The following is a 5000-nucleotide window of genomic DNA, read 5'->3' as shown; positions in this document are numbered from 1 at the left end:
TGGAGTCTAGTTTGGCCTGCGTCACCTTTAAATAGGATCTTTTCAGTTGACCTGGCAGCTTACGGCCATACTACCCTGAAAATGCCCGATCTCGTCCGATCTCGGTAGCTAAGCAGGGGTGGGCCTGGTTAGTACTTGGATGGGAGGCCGCCTGGGAATACCAGGTGCTGTAAGCTTTTTATGGTTTCTGCTCTTGCCTGACAGCAGAGGGCGCTGTTTGACACTTTTTGCTGGAGTCTAGTTTGGCCTGCGTCACCTTCAAATAGGATCTTTTCAGTTGAACTGGCAGCTTACGGCCATACTACCCTGAAAACGTCCGATCTCGAAAGCTAAGCAGGGGTGGGCCTGGTTAGTACTTGGATGGGAGACCGCCTGGGAATACCAGGTGCTGTAAGCTTTTTATGGTTTCTGCTCTTGCCTGACAGCAGAGGGCGCTGTTTGACACTTTTTGCTGGAGTCTAGTTTGGCCTGCGTCGCCTTCAAATAGGATCTTTTCACTTGACCTGGCAGCTTACGGCCATACTACCCTGAAAACGCCCGATCTCGTCCGATCTCGGAAGCTAAGCAGGGGCGGGCCTGGTTCATACTTTGATGGGAGACCGCCTGGGAATACCAGATGCTGTCAGCTTTTTATGGTTTCTGCTCTTGCCTGACAGCAGAGGGCGCTGTTTGACACTTTTTGCTGTAGTCTAGTTTGGCCTGCGTCACCTTTAAATAGCATCTTTTCAGTTGACCTGGCAGCTTACGGCCATACTACCCTGAAAACGCCCGATCTCGTCCGATCTCGGAAGCGAAGCAGGGGCGGGCCTGGTTAGTAGTTGGATGGGAGACCGCCTGGGAATACCAGGTGCTGTAAGCTTTTTATGGTTTCTGCTCTTGCCTGACAGCAGAGGGCGCTGTTTGACACTTTTTGCTGGAGTCTAGTTTGGCCTGCGTCGCCTTTAAATAGAATCTTTTCAGTTGACCTGGCAGCTTACGTCCATACTACCCTGAAAACGCCCGATCGCGTCGGATCTCGGAAGCTAAGCAGGGGCGGGCCTGGTTAGTACTTGGATGGGAGACCGCCTGGGAATACCAGGTGCTGTAAGCTTTTTATGGTTTCTGCTCTTGCCTGACAGCAGAGGGCGCTGTTTGACACTTTTTGCTGGAGTCTAGTTTGGCCTGCGTCGCCTTCAAATAGGATCTTTTCAGTTGACCAGGCAGCTTACGGCCATACTACCCTGAAAACGCCCGATCTCGTCAGATCTCGAAAGCTAAGCAGGGGCTGGCCTGGTTAGTACTTGGATGGGAGACCGCCTGGGAATACCAGGTGCTGTACGCTTTTTATGGTTTCTGCTCTTGCCTGACAGCAGAGGGCGCTGTTTGACACTTTTTGCTGGAGTCTAGTTTGGCCTGCGTCGCCTTCAAATAGGATCTTTTCAGTTGACCTGGCAGCTTACGGCCATACTACCCTGAAAACGTCCGATCTTGGAAGCTAAGGAGGGGCGGGCCTGGATAGTACTTGGATGGGAGACCGCCTGGGAATACCAGATGCTGTCAGCTTTTTATGGTTTCTGCTCTTGCCTGACAGCAGCGGATGCTGTTTGACACTTTTTGCTGGAGTCTAGTTTGGCCTGCGTCACCTTTAAATAGGATCTTTTCAGTTGACCTGGCAGCTTACGGCCATACTACCCTGAAAACGCCCGATCTCGTCCGATCTCGGAAGCTAAGCAGGGGCGGACCTGGTTAGTACTTGGGTGTGAGACCGCCTGGGAATACCAGGTGCTGTAAGCGTTTTATGGTTTCTGCTCTTGCCTGTCAGCAGAGGGCGCTGTTTGACACTTTTTGCTGGAGTCTAGTTTGGCCTGCGTCGCCTTCAAATAGGATCTTTTCAGTTGACCTGGCGGCTTACGGCCATACTACCCTGAAAACGCCCGATCTCGTCCGATCTTGGATGCTAAGCAGGGGCGGGCCTGGTTAGTACTTGGATGGGCGACCGCCTGGGAATACCAGGTGCTGTAAGCTTTTTATGGTTTCTGCTCTTGCCTGACAGCAGAGGGCGCTGTTTGACACTTTTTGCTGGAGTCTAGTTTGGCGTGCGTCGCCTTCAAATAGGATCTTTTCAGTTGAACTGGCAACTTACGGCCATACTACCCTGAAAACGCCCGATCTCGTCCGATCGCGAAAGCTAAGCAGGGGCGGGCCTGGTTAGTACATGGGTGGGAGACAGCCTTGGAATACCAGGTGCTGTAAGCTTTTTATGGTTTCTGCTCTTGCCTGACAGCAGAGGGCGCTGTTTGACACTTTTTGCTGGAGTCTAGTTTGGCCTGCGTTGCCTTCAAATAGGATCTTTTCAGTTGACCTGCCAGCTTACGGCCATACTACCCTGAAAACGCCCGATCTCGTCCGGTCTCGAAAGCTAAGCAGGGGTGGGCCTGGTTAGTACTTGGATGGGAGACCGCCTGAGAATACCAGGTGCTGTAAGCTTTTTATGGTTATTGCTCTTACCTGACAGCAGAGGGCGCTGTTTGACACTTTTTGCTGGAGTCTAGTTTGGCCTGCGTCGCCTTCAAATAGGATCTTTTCAGTAGACCTGGCAGCTTACGGCCATACTACCCTGAAAACTTCCGATCTCGGAAGCTAAGCAGGGGCGGGCCTGCTTCGTACTTGGATGGGAGACCGCCTGGGAATACCAGATGCTGTCAGCTTTTTATGGTTTCTGCTCTTGCTTGACAGCAGAGGGCGCTGTTTGACACTTTTTGCTGGAGTCTAGTTTGGCCTGCGTCACCTTCAAATAGGATCTTTTCAGTTGACCAGGCAGCTTACGGCCATACTACCCTGAAAACGCCCGATCGCGTCCGATCTCGGAAGCTAAGCAGGGGCGGGCCTGGTTAGTAGTTGGATGGGAGACCGCCTGGGAATACCAGGTGCTGTAAGCTTTTTATGGTTTCTGCTCTTGCCTGACAGCAGAGGGCGCTGTTTGACACTTTTTGCTGGAGTCTAGTTTGGCCTGCGTCGCCTTTAAATAGGATCTTTTCAGTTGACCTGGCAGCTTACGTCCATACTACCCTGAAAACGCCCGATCGCGTCCGATCTCGGAAGCTAAGCAGGGGCGGGCCTGGTTAGTACTTGGATGGGAGACCGCCTGGGAATACCAGGTGCTGTACGCTTTTTATGGTTTCTGCTCTTGCCTGACAGCAGAGGGCGCTGTTTGACACTTTTTGCTGGAGTCTAGTTTGGCCTGCGTCGCCTTCAAATAGGATCTTTTCAGTTGACCAGGCAGCTTACGGCCATACTACCCTGAAAACGCCCGATCTCGTCAGATCTCGAAAGCTAAGCAGGGGCTGGCCTGGTTAGTACTTGGATGGGAGACCGCCTGGGAATACCAGGTGCTGTACGCTTTTTATGGTTTCTGCTCTTGCCTGACAGCAGAGGGCGCTGTTTGACACTTTTTGCTGGAGTCTAGTTTGGCCTGCGTCGCCTTCAAATAGGATCTTTTCAGTTGACCTGGCAGCTTACGGCCATACTACCCTGAAAACGTCCGATCTTGGAAGCTAAGGAGGGGCGGGCCTGGATAGTACTTGGATGGGAGACCGCCTGGGAATACCAGGTGCTGTAAGCGTTTTATGGTTTCTGCTCTTGCCTGTCAGCAGAGGGCGCTGTTTGACACTTTTTGCTGGAGTCTAGTTTGGCCTGCGTCGCCTTCAAATAGGATCTTTTCAGTTGACCTGGCAGCTTACGGCCATACTACCCTGAAAACGCCCGATCTCGTCCGATCTTGGATGCTAAGCAGGGGCGGGCCTGGTTAGTACTTGGAAGGGCGACCGCCTGGGAATACCAGGTGCTGTAAGCTTTTTATGGTTTCTGCTCTTGCCTGACAGCAGAGGGCGCTGTTTGACACTTTTTGCTGGAGTCTAGTTTGGCCTGCGTCGCCTTCAAATAGGATCTTTTCAGTTGAACTGGCAACTTACGGCCATACTACCCTGAAAACGCCCGATCTCGTCCGATTGCGAAAGCTAAGCAGGGGCGGGCCTGGTTAGTACTTGGGTGGGAGACAGCCTTGGAATACCAGGTGCTGTAAGCTTTTTATGGTTTCTGCTCTTGCCTGACAGCAGAGGGCGCTGTTTGACACTTTTTGCTGGAGTCTAGTTTGGCCTGCGTTGCCTTCAAATAGGATCTTTTCAGTTGACCTGCCAGCTTACGGCCATACTACCCTGAAAACGCCCGATCTCGTCCGGTCTCGAAAGCTAAGCAGGGGTGGGCCTGGTTAGTACTTGGATGGGAGACCGCCTGAGAATACCAGGTGCTGTAAGCTTTTTATGGTTATTGCTCTTACCTGACAGCAGAGGGCGCTGTTTGACACTTTTTGCTGGAGTCTAGTTTGGCCTGCGTCGCCTTCAAATAGGATCTTTTCAGTAGACCTGGCAGCTTACGGCCATACTACCCTGAAAACTTCCGATCTCGGAAGCTAAGCAGGGGCGGGCCTGCTTCGTACTTGGATGGGAGACCGCCTGGGAATACCAGATGCTGTCAGCTTTTTATGGTTTCTGCTCTTGCTTGACAGCAGAGGGCGCTGTTTGACACTTTTTGCTGGAGTCTAGTTTGGCCTGCGTCACCTTCAAATAGGATCTTTTCAGTTGACCTGGCAGCTTACGGCCATACTACCCTGAAAATGCCTGATCTCGTCCGATCTCGGAAGCTAAGCAGGGGCGGGCCTGGTTAGTACTTGGATGGGAGACCGCCTGGGAATACCAGGTGCTGTAAGCTTTTTATGGTTTCTGCTCTTGCCTGACAGCAGAGGGCGCTGTTTGACACTTTTTGCTGGAGTCTAGTTTGGCCTGCGTCACCTTCAAATAGGATCTTTTCAGTTGAACTGGCAGCTTACGGCCATACTACCCTGAAAACGTCCGATCTCGAAAGCTAAGCAGGGGTGGGCCTGGTTAGTACTTGGATGGGAGACCGCCTGGGAATACCACGTGCTGTAAGCTTTTTATGGTTTCTGCTCTTGCCTGACAGCAGAG

At 52.2% G+C, this 5000-nt stretch overlaps 14 non-coding genes and 8 pseudogenes across 14 annotated transcripts; all 22 read left to right on the top strand.

The window, feature by feature from the left end:
- Nucleotides 1-57: 57 nt before the first annotated feature.
- LOC131122792 (5S ribosomal RNA) lies at nucleotides 58-176 on the top strand. Its single transcript, XR_013625537.1, has one exon. It is a non-coding gene; the product is annotated as a 5S ribosomal RNA (ribosomal RNA).
- A 112-nt stretch (nucleotides 177-288) lies between these two features.
- LOC131120155 (5S ribosomal RNA) lies at nucleotides 289-397 on the top strand (annotated as a pseudogene).
- Nucleotides 398-509: 112 nt separating this feature from the next.
- LOC131120494 (5S ribosomal RNA) lies at nucleotides 510-628 on the top strand. Its single transcript, XR_009127048.2, has one exon. It is a non-coding gene; the product is annotated as a 5S ribosomal RNA (ribosomal RNA).
- A 112-nt stretch (nucleotides 629-740) lies between these two features.
- On the top strand, nucleotides 741-859 carry LOC131122424 (5S ribosomal RNA). Its single transcript, XR_013625529.1, has one exon. It is a non-coding gene; the product is annotated as a 5S ribosomal RNA (ribosomal RNA).
- Nucleotides 860-971: 112 nt separating this feature from the next.
- Nucleotides 972-1090, top strand: LOC131122422 (5S ribosomal RNA). The gene has a single exon (XR_013625575.1). It is a non-coding gene; the product is annotated as a 5S ribosomal RNA (ribosomal RNA).
- Nucleotides 1091-1202: 112 nt separating this feature from the next.
- LOC131124244 (5S ribosomal RNA) lies at nucleotides 1203-1321 on the top strand. Its single transcript, XR_009128904.2, has one exon. It is a non-coding gene; the product is annotated as a 5S ribosomal RNA (ribosomal RNA).
- Nucleotides 1322-1433: 112 nt separating this feature from the next.
- Nucleotides 1434-1542, top strand: LOC131120443 (5S ribosomal RNA; annotated as a pseudogene).
- Nucleotides 1543-1654: 112 nt separating this feature from the next.
- On the top strand, nucleotides 1655-1773 carry LOC131123242 (5S ribosomal RNA). The gene has a single exon (XR_013625594.1). It is a non-coding gene; the product is annotated as a 5S ribosomal RNA (ribosomal RNA).
- A 112-nt stretch (nucleotides 1774-1885) lies between these two features.
- LOC131121965 (5S ribosomal RNA) lies at nucleotides 1886-2004 on the top strand. Its single transcript, XR_009128455.2, has one exon. It is a non-coding gene; the product is annotated as a 5S ribosomal RNA (ribosomal RNA).
- Nucleotides 2005-2116: 112 nt separating this feature from the next.
- Nucleotides 2117-2235, top strand: LOC131124182 (5S ribosomal RNA; annotated as a pseudogene).
- A 112-nt stretch (nucleotides 2236-2347) lies between these two features.
- On the top strand, nucleotides 2348-2466 carry LOC131123671 (5S ribosomal RNA). Its single transcript, XR_013625541.1, has one exon. It is a non-coding gene; the product is annotated as a 5S ribosomal RNA (ribosomal RNA).
- A 112-nt stretch (nucleotides 2467-2578) lies between these two features.
- On the top strand, nucleotides 2579-2687 carry LOC131121868 (5S ribosomal RNA; annotated as a pseudogene).
- Nucleotides 2688-2799: 112 nt separating this feature from the next.
- Nucleotides 2800-2918, top strand: LOC131122817 (5S ribosomal RNA). Its single transcript, XR_013625520.1, has one exon. It is a non-coding gene; the product is annotated as a 5S ribosomal RNA (ribosomal RNA).
- Nucleotides 2919-3030: 112 nt separating this feature from the next.
- LOC131121932 (5S ribosomal RNA) lies at nucleotides 3031-3149 on the top strand. Its single transcript, XR_009128423.2, has one exon. It is a non-coding gene; the product is annotated as a 5S ribosomal RNA (ribosomal RNA).
- A 112-nt stretch (nucleotides 3150-3261) lies between these two features.
- Nucleotides 3262-3380, top strand: LOC131121153 (5S ribosomal RNA). The gene has a single exon (XR_009127688.2). It is a non-coding gene; the product is annotated as a 5S ribosomal RNA (ribosomal RNA).
- A 112-nt stretch (nucleotides 3381-3492) lies between these two features.
- On the top strand, nucleotides 3493-3601 carry LOC131122421 (5S ribosomal RNA; annotated as a pseudogene).
- A 112-nt stretch (nucleotides 3602-3713) lies between these two features.
- Nucleotides 3714-3832, top strand: LOC131122420 (5S ribosomal RNA). The gene has a single exon (XR_013625596.1). It is a non-coding gene; the product is annotated as a 5S ribosomal RNA (ribosomal RNA).
- A 112-nt stretch (nucleotides 3833-3944) lies between these two features.
- Nucleotides 3945-4063, top strand: LOC131124233 (5S ribosomal RNA; annotated as a pseudogene).
- A 112-nt stretch (nucleotides 4064-4175) lies between these two features.
- On the top strand, nucleotides 4176-4294 carry LOC131120432 (5S ribosomal RNA). Its single transcript, XR_009126987.2, has one exon. It is a non-coding gene; the product is annotated as a 5S ribosomal RNA (ribosomal RNA).
- A 112-nt stretch (nucleotides 4295-4406) lies between these two features.
- Nucleotides 4407-4515, top strand: LOC131122179 (5S ribosomal RNA; annotated as a pseudogene).
- A 112-nt stretch (nucleotides 4516-4627) lies between these two features.
- Nucleotides 4628-4746, top strand: LOC131121110 (5S ribosomal RNA). Its single transcript, XR_009127647.2, has one exon. It is a non-coding gene; the product is annotated as a 5S ribosomal RNA (ribosomal RNA).
- Nucleotides 4747-4858: 112 nt separating this feature from the next.
- Nucleotides 4859-4967, top strand: LOC131120714 (5S ribosomal RNA; annotated as a pseudogene).
- Nucleotides 4968-5000: the final 33 nt, after the last annotated feature.

Source organism: Doryrhamphus excisus, linkage group LG23 (genome assembly GCF_037039965.1).
Source record: "Doryrhamphus excisus strain RoL-2023G ecotype Guam linkage group LG23, RoL_Dexc_Guam_v1.1, whole genome shotgun sequence".
Taxonomy (NCBI): domain Eukaryota; kingdom Metazoa; phylum Chordata; class Actinopteri; order Syngnathiformes; family Syngnathidae; genus Doryrhamphus; species Doryrhamphus excisus.
Note: the sequence above shows the minus strand (reverse complement) of the source record. Positions and strands in the feature narration are given on the sequence as shown.